At 38.7% G+C, this 17,543-nt stretch overlaps 1 protein-coding gene across 4 annotated transcripts in view; it reads right to left on the bottom strand.

Annotated features, from left to right (window-relative positions):
- The window catches only part of jcada (junctional cadherin 5 associated a), a 105,610-nt gene extending 95,153 nt beyond the window's left edge, over positions 1 to 10,457 (bottom strand). For 3 of the 4 annotated variants that reach the window (XM_077624532.1, XM_077624531.1, XM_077624533.1), the window contains exons 1-3: positions 10,281 to 10,457; positions 9,630 to 9,987; positions 8,628 to 8,751 (exon numbers count right to left, since the gene is read on the bottom strand). The gene's annotated coding sequence lies outside the window, so the exon portion shown is untranslated. The remainder of the gene's footprint in view (positions 1 to 8,627; positions 8,752 to 9,629; positions 9,988 to 10,280) is intronic. The other variant, XM_077624534.1, reaches the window with a different exon arrangement.
- Positions 10,458 to 17,543: the final 7,086 nt, after the last annotated feature.

The raw sequence follows: 17,543 nt of genomic DNA, 5'->3' as shown, positions 1-17,543 counted from the left end.
TGTGATAAAACACGATTTGCGTATAAACTTGTTTTAAATGAACAACTATATGATATTTGATCCACTTTAATCCCTAATCTGAGGCAATTGATCTTGGTGGCACCAGTAAATGAAGATTATCACCATCATCAGTTAAAGTGAGGATATCCTCCAATACAATGAACTGCCTTCATAAACTCCCCTCCCCTACTTCTCCTTTCCCATGACAAGCTGTATTTAAATACCGCTAATGCTGTTACGCAATGGAATTACTCATTTTTATATCAAGTAAAACCTTGGATTGAAGGAATGCTTTGCAACAATGGCAGCCGTTCATCCCCCACTACACAAAAACATTGTGTTCCACGACAATACCCTCTTGTGTGGAAAATGGATGGCAATGTGGTTCATTGAATATGAAAAACAGGAGAAAAAAGCCAGGATCTTCCGTATTTTTATTGAAGGCACTCTCTCAGAAAGAAGCAAATTAATGAAATAGCTGATATGGATAACGTACACGGCTAAGCGAGCTAAAAATAAACAGAACCACATGAGGGCTGGCATTTCCCCACAGACGACCCTCGCACCGCCCCCACGTGTTTTTTGCTCATCACCCACTTCGTTTCCACTCGCTATGCAGTCAAAGATACAATGTGCATGCTTTAGAGGTTATATGCACAAAAAATGAAGGACAGGTGTGGTTTAGGGAAAAAAAAACAATTACAAACATTTTGGCCGCGAATGAAGAAGATGCACACATGGCTGGCTGCAGGAGCATGACGGCTTGCAGGTTGACAGTTTGGTGTCAACTCCTTACTGTATTCGTGGCCAAACTAAGATGAGGGAGGGCACGGATGGCACACACTAAAACGCAATGTGGTTAAATTGTTGACGTCAGCGGCTTAAATATACATACGGTTCCACAATGTGGTTAGTAAGCGGCTGTGATTGTTTACAAACACATAGCCAAAAATGGTTTGCGATGTGGTCACAACAAATGTAATAAGAGTGATTGATGTTTCCCCGAAGCAAACATGTTAATAAATGGCACCAACAAACTGGAAGGAGAAAAGAAATAATAAAGATACGCTGAACTAGAAAGACAATCACCCTATGAACTAATATACCACAGGCACCCCGCCTTTTGACGATGTTTTCTTCGACCGTAAAAGACAATCCTAAAATGGGTGTGCTTTTGGCTGTTCTTTAATTTTGCATCTGTTTGGACTGTGCACACACAGACCCTTCTGGGGAACAACAGACCATCACATTCAGCAAACAGCAAAGATCTGCAGATTATTTATCCATGTGACAACACCACGTTCATTGGAGGGCCTTTCTCTTCCTGAGGAAGTGCACCGCTGTGGGGATAAACGGGGCACCAACTGGGTCCCAAATGCTTCCAATCAGTCTCTCTGCAGGCTTCTAAAACATGTCAGACGCATGTTTTTGACAGAGGACTGGTGAATAAATAGCCAAGTAAACATCAGGTCTAATTTTACAAATTCAGAGGTCCACTTCAGGTACACACTAACTCAGCAACCTAAAGCGTTGGCATCGATTAATTGCCCAGCATCCACATACACTCCCACTGACATATTTGGTTAAGTCCATAAAATTGAACCTGTTAAAGTAAATGAAAATGATTTCTCAAATGAATTCTATAAAAAAAGAGTTAACCGCAGATAGCCATCACATGGCCCCTGCCCAAAATAAACAGTCAAAATGAATCAATTACTCATAAAAAGGATTCTTAGAAAGCGTCCAAATATTAGATTAGATAACTTTATTCATCCCGTATTCGGGAAATTTCACTGTCACAGTAGCAAGAGGGTGAGAATACAGACACAGAAAAAGACATTTTAGACATAAATAAATAAGTTCAATAAATAAGCGTGTTGCTGAAATATATATATATATATGTATATGTATGTATGTATATGTATGTATGTATATATGTATATGTATGTATGCATGTATATGTATGTATATGTATGTATATGTATGTATATGTATGTATTTGTATGTATATGTATATATATGTATATATATATGTGTATATGTGTATGTATATATATGTATATATGTGTATATGTGTATGTATATATATATATACATATACATACATATATATATACACATACATATACATATATACACATACATACATATACATCTATATACATACATATACAAATATATATACACATTTATATACATATACCTCTGTGATCAGTGTAGATCTGGTAATTGAACAAATCCCATTAGGAAATCAGTACATTCCTAGAAATACCTATGTGTTCTCAGGACCAAAAAAGTGGACGGGTTTGTTACGTTGTCCCAATTTCTTTGAACATCAGTAAAAAAAATAATAATAATACAAGCAAACCAAATGGCACCACTATCACCATGCAAAGTGTTAACAGGAATATTAGTTGGGCAGATGAGGGTGTAAAGACAGAGACAGAAAACCCCTGCTATTCGTTGGGGATAGGGAGGGGCGGAGCACTGCTGCTAAGTGAAAACAGAGTATTAAAAAACCTACTAAAATAGTCGCAATATGCTTTCGTTCTTAGATTAAACCAAATACAGTATATCAAAACACCACTATTTCCATCTATAAACCAGACTAGCATTTATTTCTCCTTCAAATGCAAAGATCTTAAATAATTTAGATATATTGCTTCAACTTTCTTGATACCAATTACTACTTTCCTTTTTCTATTTAACATGGCTTGGGCACTATGTTAAATTACAGAAAAAGCACAAATTTATGCAAAGGGATTAGTTTTTTTGTTTTGGTTTTTTTTTGCAAACACTGAGGATTAGTTCCAATGACTAAAGTGTGAAGATGTGAGTCCAAGAGTAGGAAACCAAAAATTAGGCAGGGGCTAAGTGTGATTAATACAATACCACATATCATTTATAATCAACTGGAAACCTATCAGACTACGAGACACGAGTCGACCGCATATTCAACGGGATGTTTTGCTTGGAAATGACGCTCTTTCATGCAGTGAAAAGAAAACAGGCTCCATTTGGAGCGATCCTGATAGAGTTTCAATTGCTGTTAGTCTAATTTACATCAAATATTTTAAATAACGGTAATTCCTTTTGACTTTTTTTTCCGAATCAGGCCAGAGTTTTAAGCCATTTGCTTACATAGACATCCAAGAAATGCAAGCCTATTTGATGTTTAATAGTCTTTTTGAACTGAACTAACTACTATGCATGAAAACCAAGTATCAAAGCACATTTTGTTCAAATTTAGATTTTGAATCCATTCAGGAAATAAAAACCCAACAACGATACATTGAATTCGGCCTTTAGTTTGGTAATATAAAGGAAACTTGAATCGTTGACTTTAAACAACTACAATAACAACAGTTTTCGATTTCACTTGCATTCTGGCCTTCGCTGCAGTGTGGATTGCAAGTAAATTAGCTCATGTATAAAGGTTGGCCTAAAGACATATGCTGTATAATTATTTTGTTAATCATGTCCCTTGGCAAAAGTTCCTTTGCCCTAGCTCTTGCGTGGGCTGCTAAAATTGTCACCCTTGTTGTTTAAGTTCAATTGAGTTCAGTTTTTGTCAGACACTGCTGGCAGGAAAATTAAAGGCAGAAGTCTATTTTATTGCGTTAATTCCACCAATACATCACAGGGTGCAACATTATGCTCTAATCCCGATTTGTTTTCTTCTTGGGCCAGCCAAATAACTGTCCTCCAAACTTATTGTATGCCAAGATCCGAGTGAAAAGCTGTGCAACAACTTTTAACGTATCCACGAGCTAATTTTACAATGCCGACCACTTCGGCCATTGCTCGGCTGAATGCACTCACATGTAAAAGGATATTCAGGGATGAGCATTTGTACCGTGGCCAGCATTTTAAAATGAGAGAGGAAGAAAAAAAAAGATAACGGCAAGGTCATTAGGTACACTAATCCGCGGAAACGCTGTTCTGCTACTCGGTAGGCTTCACCTGCACTTGGCTATTCCCAATCCATGCAGTGTCCTAATTAGCGTCTGTCTAGGTCCAGGAATATCTGGAGATGACTGAGTGGCATGGTTAAGCAGCCAGAAGCAGTCTGATCAAAGGGTTAGCATGCCATGGCATTTTTCTAATCAGAAGGGGACATTGCTTAGATCCTGCCCAGTATTATAGAGGGTAAGGTAAGGTGAACAAAAAATAACCTTGATTCTTATTCGATTAAGGAATGACCATGCAGTGAAACTTTAAAGGTCAAAAACACTATAATTCAGACCACCGGTTGACTGGTTTCTCCAATATTTTAAGCAATTATAAACCAAGATCATTTACCACGTGTGCGGCCGTTTGGTCGCCGGTCTTTTGGTCGCCGGACTTTTGGTCGCGGTCTTTTGGTCGCCCGGACCCAAACAACGGGCGACCAAAAGACCGGCGACAAAACAAGGTAAAACAACACGGTCTACGCATCAATAAAAGCCAACAATAGCCCTGAGCAGTTTCACTGAGCGGACGTGTGTGTATAAGAGTTTGTATTTTGTATGTACATGAGTTGCCCCCTTAGGAAGGGACGTCAGTCAGGGTCTTAACAAGTTCTCCAACAAAACACAATAAAAGTACGGGAAATTTGGAGCTTTTCTTTAGCCTAATAATTACTAGGGCATTAAGTATGACTAAATAATAATTCGCAGTTTGTATTTAGGGAATTTGAGCAACGATTTAAATGGTAATTATCAATAACCTTCTGGGCGACCAAAAGACCGTTGACCAAAAGACCGGCGACCTTAAGACTGGCGACCAAACGACCGAGTACCCATTTACCATGTGTGAAAATACAGGTAAATCACAATATGATTTGGGCGCAAAGGTGAGTATTATCGTATTTTGCTGTTTAATATACATGGGTATATTAAATGATTTTTGCTTTTTTGAGCCTCCCGTTTGTGCGCCATTTGATATACCCCTGCCGTTTAATATACCCAGGTATATTAAACAGCAAAATACGATATTTTTTCATGCTGAAAAGTGAACCCCCCCCCCCCAAAAAACAGTTTTTTTAATCCTTTTGTGGGGACTTTAAGTATCTAGCCAATTATAACAGAGGGCCACTTGATTAGGGCAAATAAGGAGAAACACTGGGCAGCTTGTTTTTCCTGTGCATTTGTACATGAGACATTCTGACAGCCTGTGTTTAACAAATGGTATTGACCTTTTAAATGAAAGAGTAGGATAAGTGGTGTGGAAAAAGAATGAATATTTTTTGTTAACTGATGATCTACATACACCCAATAATGTGTCTCTTTTCATCCTGTTGCTGTGAATTTAAATTAGTTTATCACTGGTTCTATATATGATTTATACTATTATAATGGAATAGTGAAAATAATTCACTAACTCTACAGTGTTTCTGTTGATTGCAGCTATGTACTGCACTCATTTTATGATTCATAAACAATCAACCAAATTTTAAATGAGAACTTAAATGTCAAATCGATGATTATGTCCATTCCTTGTAGCTACATAACCATTTCTTCATGATGAAGTGGTACAATCCTCCCTCCCGCTCCTGTCGCTCGTTGGCTTCCCACTTAAAACATTCATTCATTATACAATGCCACATTACATCTATTTCTATTGTGAATATTACTGTTATAATTAATGACAGGCCAGAGGAGGGATCACATTAGTTAGACATGAGCTCATTTATACATGTGAATGTCAGAGAGCCATGTGGACTTATTCTCTTAACCCTAAAATACTTCCAGTTGTTAATTTTTACCGTTAATATGACTTATACACTGTTTAAGAATTAGGCGTTCTATTGAGATGTGCCTTATAATTGTGGGACAGGCCATTCATGTAAGTGTCCATGTGTGATTGTGCATATTTCAAGTGATAGTATTCAAATTGTGCAAGGTCGATGTCATCATTATGGAAGAGCGAGTGGTGTACAAAGCTTAAGTATGCATGATATCACCAAATCTGGCTTCGGGTGTTAAATAGGTTAAAAGGACAGATCCTGAGTATTGTCTGCCATAAGGTCTGTTAAATTCTATGGTCACTAATATCGTACGAGCACATGTACTGATCCTTTTTTTACATTATAAGCACAAAAGCGTCCATACACACGAAAAGTAATGAATCTCTTAAGATTGACTGATATCTTACATGGCAACGGTGTCAGACTTGGGTTGGTTCGCGGGCCGCTTTAATGTCAACTTGATTTCACGTAGGCCGGACCATTTTAGATATAATATTTTGATTTTTTTAATAAATGGATTAAAAGAACTGGATCAAAAGCCCTGAATATTCCATTTTTAATAGATCTAAAAAAAGTGTTTATTTGAGCTTTATTTCTTAGTAAGGGAAAATCTCTTTCAATCATTATGTTCTATATTAGAGTGGAAAACAGAAAATATTTTTACATATTTTTAGATTTTACAAAATGATTTTTAACCTAAAAACACAAAAAATGGATTTAAAAAAATGCAATTATGGATTTAAATGGAGGAAAATCAGGAAATATAATATACATCTATAATCTTTTTTCCTTAGTAAGGGAAATTATCTTTTAATCATTAGTTTTTCTAAACAAAATATATTTTTTTAAATAGAAAATATTTTATATATTTATTTTCAGATTTGACAAAATACTTTTTGAACTAAAAACAAAAAGATTTGATTAAAAAAATCTAAATTATTGATTTAAAAAGGGGAAGAGCAGAAAATATAATATACATCTATAATCTTCATTTTAATTTGATCCTAAAACAGAAAGTCAGCACTCATGATTTACTTTCTCGGGCCACACAAAATGATGCGGCGGGCCAGATTTGGCCCCCAGGCCGCCACTTTGACACCTAGATTTTTTTTTTTAAAGGATTAATAGGATTAACTGGATTAAAATCCCTGAATAATCAGTTTTTTTATAGATCTAAAACAATGTTTATTTTAGCTTTTTTAATATATTTTTAGATTTTACAAAATGATTTTTGAACTAAAAACAGAAAATGGATTTAAAAAATACAATTATTGATTTAAAAGGGGGAGAATCAGGAAATTTAATATACATCTACACTCTTCATTTGAATTTGAGCCTAAAACAGAAAGTCGGCACTCATGATTTACTTTCCCGGGCCACACAAAATGATGCGGCGGGCCAGATTTGGCCCCCGGGCCGCCACTTTGACACCTGTGTTACATGGTGTCATGGTTTGACTGACATTTTCTTTTCTACTTGCATTTCTCAAATTAAAACAACCTTAAGGTTGTTCACGTTTTCAAGATTCCATTGGAAGTTACTTGAATAGTCTAACAGACAGCAGTACACTAGGAGCTTGGTGCATAAATTTAAATGTGAACCAGATAACAGGTGGGATGAAAGGTTTCTCACACACTTATGAGGCACGACTGTGGAAAGCTGCGATGTAAACAAGTGAAAACAAATAGTGCGGGGTATATCACCGGAGCTTGATTGCCACATTAGAATAAATTGACGCAACGGAAGCGGAGAGCAGGCAGATGGGCCAAACATATGGCCGGCATCCAATCAGAATACAACAATATACACACCAAACGTTTCACATTTCATGCCACAGCTCTCTTTTATCACTCTCAGGAGGCCCACAGGCAGATGTCAGTCGCTCTCACATGTTTCTGCTTGGCTACATCCATGAGCCTCGTCCTGCCTTGCTTGCGTCACCTCCACTCTGACATCACGTGTGACATCAGAAAGGAGCTCCGAGGGGATCCCTGTAGCTAGGCAAACATCCGATGACTTTCAAAAAGGCTACTGTTTCAGCCACCCAATGGCAAGAGTAAGAATTTGTATGCATTTGGCCCTGAAATAATGCTTAAGATGGACAATGTGAACGAGGAAAAAAACGGCCAGATCAGCCTCAATTAAACAAGTAATAATCCAAAATAAGTGAAATTTCAGGAATACCACACTCCCTTTGGATTAAAACAAATGCCGCCCCAGCACCCCCCAACATCCCCCCCACCCTTGACTTATCACTTAGGCCCACTCATAAAAGTTTGACTCTTTTGGAGTTGTGAAGGGCCCCTCAAAATACGCTGAGCAAACCTTTCCTCAACTGCTGGAAGGAATTAATGAGCTGCTTCCTTCTTAATACCCCCCTCTTCTCCCCGACCCGCCCCTGAAACTCACCATAACCCACCCCCGGAGGACTTCAGCAAGGCCTTCACACGCCAGCCCAATAACAACGATGTGTGAAAGACCAACACGTATGCCTGAAGAACCATATTCAGGATTTCTTTCTCCCTTTTAGCTAATCTTGGAGAATGATTGCTGACATTTACTAACTAGCTTTTAATACAAACTCACTGAGCTATGAAAGGTCAAAAACCAAGAGACGTAACCGCCAGGCAAAACCATAAAGACTAAATAAACAACACTACCGAGAATAAAAATTAAGACCTGAGGTCACAGATGACCAGCCAGACAGAGACACATTAGTACATTACATTTGCAAGGATGTAACTGAAGTACAGAATTTAAAACTATGAAAGGCATGCCAACATAGTTCACAATATTTTTACGTCTGACAAAAGAGCAAAGTGTAGGTCGAAAACCCACAACTTAACCATGAAAAATCACAATTAAAATGCATATTCAAACAATTTTAAGATGGCCTCACCGTGGATCTTGATGAGAGGGAAAGAGGTCAATGCCAACATGCTTGCAGGTGAGAAAAAGTGACATGCGAGTATCCGAGCAATCATTTGTCATCAGCCAGGTTCCATTAAATGCATTTGGTGCACCTGGATAAAGATGGGAGCAGAATATGCGTGAATCTGTCATGAAATCTGTTATGAAATGTTATGAAAATGACTGACAGGCGCCTCTGGGGTTGTTATTACGCTCCCCAAAATGAAATGTTTGCACACTCAATATAAGGGTGTTTTGAGGTGCATTCCTGCCTTTTTAAATGAATTTAACACAGTGATGGCAGGGATTAATGATTTATAATTATTGTGCCCATGCCACACAACCACTATGTATGAAATATCACTTTAGCAAGTCAACAACTTCTACAGGTCTAGAAGAAATGTCTCTTTGGGGATGCTCTTCATTAGTAAGACTGAAATGTGAATGATGCTTTTTATCAAATACCTTCATTCAGGTCTATGTTTATAATACTAGACTGCCCGGACAGTGGACATGGCGTAATTTGAAATGAGTTTGGCCTCTTCTTCCCCACTGAACAGAACACCAAGATGAGCTAACGTTAGCCTGGCTAGCTCCATCAGCAATCTTTAACCTTCAGCTGATCGGGGGGAGGAAGAAAAAAAATACCGCACGCTGCCCGTCACTCTTCAAGTTCTAAAATCCAACGAATACATTGCGATCGTCCAAATTCGCTCCTTAAAGTGACACCAAAACTGAACCGATTGACCCCCCCACACACACACACGACACATTCGGCGGTGCGAAAGGCAGACGGAGCCGGGCAGGAGAGCGTGGAGAGCGGCTGGATTGAAGTTGAAGGCACCGCTGGAATTGTTGACTGGCGCTCGGATGCGACTCAGCCTCTCTCACGCACGCACAAACACGCACGCACGATGGAATGTTTACACGCGCAAAACAACCAGCGCGGGATGCAATGCGAGGTACTTTTCCTCATTTTTGTTTTATTTACCTGAGGAGCGTGTCGTCGTGTCCCCTCCTCGGTGGCAAGCTCTCATCCCTGCCGCTGCTCCGCACGGAATGAGCGAGATCGGATGTGCGGAAGGGAACAGCCCCCTCACGACGGCACCGAGGGAGCATCCCACCTCCGCTCCAGTGGGCAGGCAGCTGGATGCAGCGTTAATGTCAATGACTGTACACTCAGCGTTTATGCCTCAAACGCCCATGGATGAGATGTTTCCAACTGTTTCAAATCGATTCAAAGCGACATCTTTGGAGACCAGCAGCGGTTAATGAATAATTAACCTCCATACATCCTTGACCATGAAAGTACTGTAGCCAATCATAAGGTTCATACAGCTTCATACAATCTGGAGGAAAGAAACAGCCTTTAATAAGATGGATGAAATGGTGATCTTTGCATATGTTATCTTGATCTTTAATGGGGATTTTTACATTTTATTTCAGCCACTTTTAAAAAGCATCAGGAAATGATTACTATTCAAATAAACCTATTCAATCGTTCATCTTGTGTACCACACAGATCCTCACATGGGTTGCTGGTGCAAAACTTGGGCTTTTAATGACAAAAACTCTAGATCCAAGTGAAAAAATAAACAGTGGAAGAAATGCAAAGCGAAAAAAAGGCAAAAAGAGGACTTACTGGACGGGACACAAGGTAAATGTTACAATACTCCCGCGGCAGATGTCACCAAACACACAAAAGGCTAATCAAATAATCTCAACACAGCTGGCTACGACAGGAGGGGAAAATGTGTGCACACTTCCGCACACCTTCACACAAAAACTCAACAGAACGTGACAGCGAGCTAAAGAAATTTTGAAAATAGATGAGTAAATGACTAAATAAATAGAGGTGACTGTAAATGTTTTAGGGAAGAGGTTGTCAATTAAGCTTGTATGCTTGAACTTTCACTATTTGAGTTTTCTACCTCGCCACAATGGCAAAGTTTCACCACAACACACAACTGTTCCAAGAAGATGGTAATGGTAAGTTCAAAATCAATATATTCCCAGCTGACTTCCGGCAACGGGCAGGGGACAATAAAATATAATAGTAAATAACTAAATATAATATAAATATAATAATTACAAATATTTTGGGGACAATTTAGTTTCTGAAAGTAAATCAGAAATTGTAATTCAAACAAAAACTAAATTTGCTTGTGTTTAACAAATTCATGTGTATATCTATACAGATGCATTGATTGTTATGTGCCAAATATACAACAGTATATGTTGTTATGTGCCAAGTATACAACAGTATATGAATCTTGTGAGTATGCAATGGTGTTCCCATCTTTGTGTTTGTTGAGTGTATGTCTGCATGCAATATGTATTACATAACAGAATTAATCAAGTGTGACATATTTTAAGAATTCACAAGTTCCTTTCCCAGTCTCTTCTGTTTACATTTTGTTGCTGTGGCCGCGTCTTTGTTAGTATGATTCACTCCACGTTAAAAATCAATTCAGGATGTTTCTTTTTTAAGCAGATAATGTTAATGTCTCATCTCATTTTCTGAACCGCTTTATCCTCATTAGGGTCGCAGGGGGTGCTGGAGCCTATCCCAGCTGACTCCGGGCCAGAGGCAGGGGACACCCTGAATACCGGGCCAGCCAATCGCAGGACACAAGGAGACAGACAATCATGCACACTCACACCCATACATAAGGGCAATTTAAAGTGTCCAATCAGCCTACCATGCATGTTTTTGGAATGTGGGAGGGAACCGGAGTACCCGGAGGAAACCCACGCAGGCCCGGGGAGAACATGCAAACTCCACACAGGTGGACGTGACCTGGATTTGAATCCATGCACTAACCACTTGCCCCACCGGGCCGCCATAATGTTGATGTGTGCATCATAATTTCTTGAATTAGCGTGTATTACTTTCTTGAAGTTTCACACGGTACTCCTTCTTCCTGACATACTTGAAAAATGTGTGTTAGTGTCTGTTCACACAGTTCTGATGGGCCATGGCAAGGCAAATAATCTAATGAAGATGAGCAAAATTGAAAACAAACAGATTAATTCATTGCATAATCCAGTAATCTGCAACAATTTCATCAATAATATTCCTAGTAATATTTTTCAAGTATGCACTGAAGACGGCGACCCAGTCAATTGGGATAGACTCCTGTACCCACCACAACCCTACTTAGGATAAGCGGTTCATAAAATGAATGAATGAATACAGTGAAGACCAGCCAAACCCTTTTTTCACTTCTGGCTTTGTGCCTTCAAAGCTGACACTAGTACTCCCTATCCTGCACTTAAAAAGACCAAGACCCTACACCTCCATAATATTTACACAGATGTTACATATAAGTGCACTCCCCTGAAAATAGAGGGAAATGCTAGGTGCAGTCAGCTCTGTCCTGCAAATTCAAATATATTTCTTTGTATATTTCCCTTTTAAAATCAATCAATGCTGTAAAATGTCATGTGTAGTTTGCCAGAATATTACAAAAATCAAGTCTGGATTAAATACATGATGATTATCTGCATATAAAATAACGAACAAATTGGGGAAAGGTGAAAGAACAAATAAGGGTGTGTGAGGAACATTTGAACTTATGCTGTTTGAACTGCATTGTTATTGCTGTAAGTTTAGAGATGTCTGTTTTACCGTGATCAGGCATTAGCAAGTCAAAGCAGTGCAATCTGGCGTGGACATAGTGAGGTCATCACTCCACTTGCTGTTTTCATCGAGTGCTTGCCAGCAAAAAAACAAAAACAAAAAAACAACTACAACAGAATTTCATTTTTCTGCTGTGTGGTAGAAAATGTCAATAGGTTGGTTTATGTTGCTGTACTTGCTGTATGTTTTGCTCTCACTCTGTTGCTGCGATCCCAATTGTGTAGTGCACATGTGTCAAAGAGGCGGCCCGGGGGCCAAATCTGGCCCGCCGCATCATTTTGTGTGGCCCAGGAAAGTAAATCATGAGTGCTAACTTTCTGTTTTAGGATCAAATTAAAATGAAGAGTATAGATGTATATTAAATTTCCTGATTTCCCCCCCTTTAAATGAATAATTGTAATTTTTAATACCTTTTGTTCGTGCCTGGTAAAAATAAAAACATTGTAGTCCAAATTTGGATTGTTTCAAATCCAATTTTAATCTAATATTGTTCTTTCCAAGTTAAAAGAGGAATGGTGTACGTAATTGCTTTAAATAGATCATCAAGTCTAGATTTTAGGAATGCAGTCATCTTGCCAATCTTTACATATCAATTGCAGACTGCTTATTAAGCTCGGCGTGGGTCAGAGGTTCTAAAACCACTTCCATCTTTTCACCAAAGGAATAGACTCAACTTCCTTCATTCCAGCTTGCTTTTTTTTTTTTGCAAAATGCTTTTTCATAGAGAAAGAATGTGCTAAACTTGGCTGGCCTATAATAACCACACATCTGTGGGCTGCATAAGCCAAAATTGTCCACTTCCCATCAGACTCTATATGAAAACCTATCATTAGAATTATTTTAGGAGTATCAAATGGTCCTTGCATCCTCTATCTATTCTTGAGGAAACATTGGCGCTCCCCAGAACCCGAACAATTGCAACAGAGCGTGATGTATACATAGACGTGGTTCTGGTTGTCACCACCATGACCAACTTAACTAAAATGACTATATCAGCATTTGGAACCCATGATACAATTTTCTTTGTTAGGATGTTAGTATAACATGTATTGTTTGGATTCCTTTCAGCTGGCAGTTTTTTTAAGTACTATAAAAAAGGAGTACATGGCTTAAAACCAACATTGGTTATCTTATCCACTCAGTTCTTCCTGTGGAAAGGTTTTGGGTTTATTTAAGCTGCGATCCCACAAAAACTGCACGGACCATGAAAGAGTCTAACGAGTGAGAAAACGACTCTATTCAAGACAATAACGGATATGTGCTTTCCGATGGAAGTGAGGCGCCTTGTCAAATGTGATTTTAAATGATGTTGCTGGCGAAAAATCACTACGATCCAACCAGTTTGACGTCAACAGAGCAAATCCTTGAACAGCTGGGCTTGACGTAACAAAGTGCCTACCCTAACTCGGCACAGATGTGAGAAGGTCTTGATGGTCGGAGGTTTAAGCCACCCTGTTGGTACACCACCCAGAGGCATCTGCTCAGAGATCAGAGAGCTTTTTTTGTATTTTTATTCTACCAAGGACCATGGTTATTGTTGAAAGGTAAGAGGTCTGTGGGGAAGAGGGCAAAGAGGCCAGGTTTAACACATGAAATACATGTAAAGCCCCTTCACCTTTGAACCGATGGTGTGAACAGCTGCCTGATGTTGACGCTAAGATTCACTTTGATCCGCTTTATATCTGGATTCTAGACAATGGCTCGCATTGTGTTGTCGCATTGCTTTGGGGAAATTACACCTCCTTTTGATACGATCTACCTGTTTCAAATAAATATTCTCCCGCAAGGATGGAATTATTTTTGCCCCAAGCACCAAGGCAAATAAGTGAGCAAGGAGTCCGTGTGAATCCATCGTGTTCCTCAACTGAGTGTTGACAGTGAAAATAACTCCCGGTAAGCTATTATGTCAGCAAAGAAATGGAAAATAGAAAAATTATACAAAGATAGACGGCTATTGTTGCTCTTGCCAACACAGAATATGCACAGATGAAGTTTTTCTTCTATTTCCACAACCCTAGTGAGGATAAAGCGGTTCAGAAAATGAATGAATAATTCACGAAAGACAACAGTGAACTGGATATGAACTGCTTTTTGTGCATTTATTTGCTATTCAAGGCCCAAAGAAAAATTCAAAGTGAAATCACTTCACTAGTCGTTAGAGAGTTGTTACTTTTTATGCAGATATACTATTAACAACAACACCAGAAAACAGGTTGTCTGCGCCATCCTGCAATAAACAGTATTTATTCTTATATAAGAGGTATAAAGACTACCCAGAAGCTGTCGAAACTGAATGACGCTCGGGAAATACTTGACTCCAGTATGCTGAGGAAGCACTTTGAATCCCTACAACCCTTCTTGTTTTATTGCTTGTGTCAGTGAATCTAGGATATTTAGCACAGGGCTGCAAAAGATTGAGCCATCTGGCTATGGAACCCATCAGCTTACCCACGTAGATTTACTAAGATACTATTAATTCATGTTAAAAGATGCGCATTTAAAGATAAAAATAAAACATGTATGTCATGATAGCCTGTCTTCATTGTAATTCATAAAGGAAATGATTAACTTTTCATTGAGTTTTGTGAGCTTGAAATTTAAATATAGCATACACATACGGGTGGCTTACAGTTCTGCAGTTGAGGGTTCGATCCCAGGTGAGTCCTGAATGTGTGGAATTTGCATGTTCTCCCCGGGCTTGCATGGGTTTTCCCTGGGAACTCCAGTTTCTTCCCACATCCCCCAAAAACATGCTGGGATGCTGGTTGAACACTCCAAATTGCCCTTAGGTATGAGTGTGAGCATAAATGGTTATCTGTCTCCTCCCTGCCCTGCGATTGGCTGGCCACCAACTTAGGGTGTCCATCGCCTAATGCCCATAGTAAATTAGGATAGCCTCCAGCACCCCATGCAAACCTTGTAAGGATAAGCGGTTAGGAAAATTAATGAATGAAAAAATTAAAAAGCTTTTTTCCTAGTGAACGGTTTATGGCACATGTGTCAAAGTGGCGGCCCGGGGGCCAAATCTGGCCCGCCGCATCATATTGTGTGGCCCGGGAAAGTAAATCATGAGTGCTGACTTTCTGTTTTAGGATCAAATTAAAATGAAGAGTATAGATGTATATTACATTTCCTGATTTTCCCCCTTTTTAAATCAATAATTGTATTTTTTTTTAATCATTTTTTTCTGTGTTTTTAGTTCAAAAATCATTTTGTAAAATCTATAAACATGTAAAAAAAGCTGAAGTAAACATTGTTTTAGATCTATAAAAAACTGAATATTCAGGGCTTTTAATCCAGTTCTTTTAATCTTTTTTGAAAAATATATATAAATCAATATTATATCTAAAATGGTCTGGCCCACATGAAATCAAGTTGACGTTAACGCAGCCCGCGAACCAACCCGAGTCTGACACCCCTGGTTTATGGCATACCCGCTCTTGTTAATTGGGGGTAAGTCATGCCCATTAGCGTGGCAATAATAATGCACTACTATTTCGGGAAATAGCATAGTCTTGTTTAATTACTGTTTGTTTGCTCCAAGGAAGAGCATGATACAGTGCACCATTGTTTTAACCTCTGATCCTCCAAGGCTTTTAAGTGAAGCTGGTGATGCACACAGACTGTCACGAGAAACACTGGATGCAAAAGTATGGTGTCTTTCATCTGAGTAAGATGTGGCCATGAGTGAAATATTCTCTCTGTTTGGCATATGAGTCAAACACATCAGTGCTTTCATGCAGACATGGCTTCTAATTTGAATTGTCCACGTCTGGACTGTTCTTGCCAGCCATGACGTGAGGAAAGCTTCGTGACCGATGGCTCTCATCTTTCGTGCGTTATGAAGAGGAAATGTCAGCGTTTTAATAGCCAGGTCGAGATTCGTTTTGAAATATTGTCTGACTAGATTCAGCGCACATTTGTAGGAAAAATCTCCTCTGACTACCTACCTTCAGATGAGTTTTCTTTTTAATGTGTGCCAAATAACACTGAGTGAATCATTTGGTGGGTACGTATGCGTCTGATGCCATCTCAGTGTCAAATATGTGCTCTTCCTTGCCACTCCAAGTATCACTGGCCTGTGATATAACCAAATATACAATTCCAGTTAAACACAAAACACACATACACACATTTGGCTCAAACAATATAGTCTGTCCCAGATTTCTCATGGGACCAGAGTGGAGTGCAGCAGACAGCCACAATGAAGCATGTGGAGAGGAGGAGGATGGATCCATGCCAGAGGGGGAAAAAAGGCTCTTTTTTCCTCACATAGACAGCCCACTTTTTGCAATGTGCAAGAAGTTTATACATTTGCAACAATGTGCAATTACACCCCTCCTAATTATATATTTTTTAGCTTCAAGTGGGAAATTCTATTCATCAGAGGGTTGAATAAGTTATAAACCGCTTTTTATCTTCAAAAATGGTTGCCTATGTCTAAATAACTACTTCTGAAAATTTGGCATTTAGTCAATGAATGAAGTCTTGTAGACAGATTCTTGCTAATTAGAGTACATTTTAATTTGGTGCACAGCCATGATTAAGGAATTAACGTTAAATACGTCAGCCTGGCAAGGCAGCCTGACTTTTTCTATGTACAAAAAAAACATGGCGAATTAGTCTGCTTTTCTGTGGTTTCAATTGGATTTCCAGTTCAGTACAATTGGGGCAGACCAAGTATGGCATGCAAGGCGAGACTTTGTGATGTGTCCTTTAGGGGAGCAACGGAAAATCTTTTTTACAGTCCTGGGAGTTTTTGAAAGTGTTGCGTGTTCTCGTCTTTTATTCTTCATATTTACAAAGGAGGGGATACTCGACGGCATTTTTTTTCTGCTTCCTGCTATTGCTTGTACAAGATAAAGTCTTGTTTGAAGTGCGAGAGAAGAATAAAACAAACTCTGCAGACGAGCTACTTAGTAGATTTTTTGATGGATTATCTATTATATTTAGGGGTTGTTTTAGGGTAAAACTTAGTGACAATCACTAAAAGTCATCATGAGATTTGTTAACCCTTTAACAAGGGTGTCAGACTCGGGTTGGTTCGCGGGCCGCGTTAACGTCAACTCAATTTCATGTGGGCCGGACCATTTTAGATATAATATTTAGATTTTTTTTATAATTGGATTAAAAGAACTAGATTAAAAAAACAGAATATTCAGTTTTTTATAGATCTAAAACAGTGTTTATTTTAGCTTTTTTAAATATATTTTTTGATTTTACAAAATGATTTTTGAACTAAAAACACAGAAAAAATGATTA

The sequence above is a fragment of the Stigmatopora argus genome, chromosome 17 (assembly GCF_051989625.1).
Source record: "Stigmatopora argus isolate UIUO_Sarg chromosome 17, RoL_Sarg_1.0, whole genome shotgun sequence".
Classification (NCBI taxonomy): domain Eukaryota; kingdom Metazoa; phylum Chordata; class Actinopteri; order Syngnathiformes; family Syngnathidae; genus Stigmatopora; species Stigmatopora argus.
Note: the sequence above shows the minus strand (reverse complement) of the source record. Positions and strands in the feature narration are given on the sequence as shown.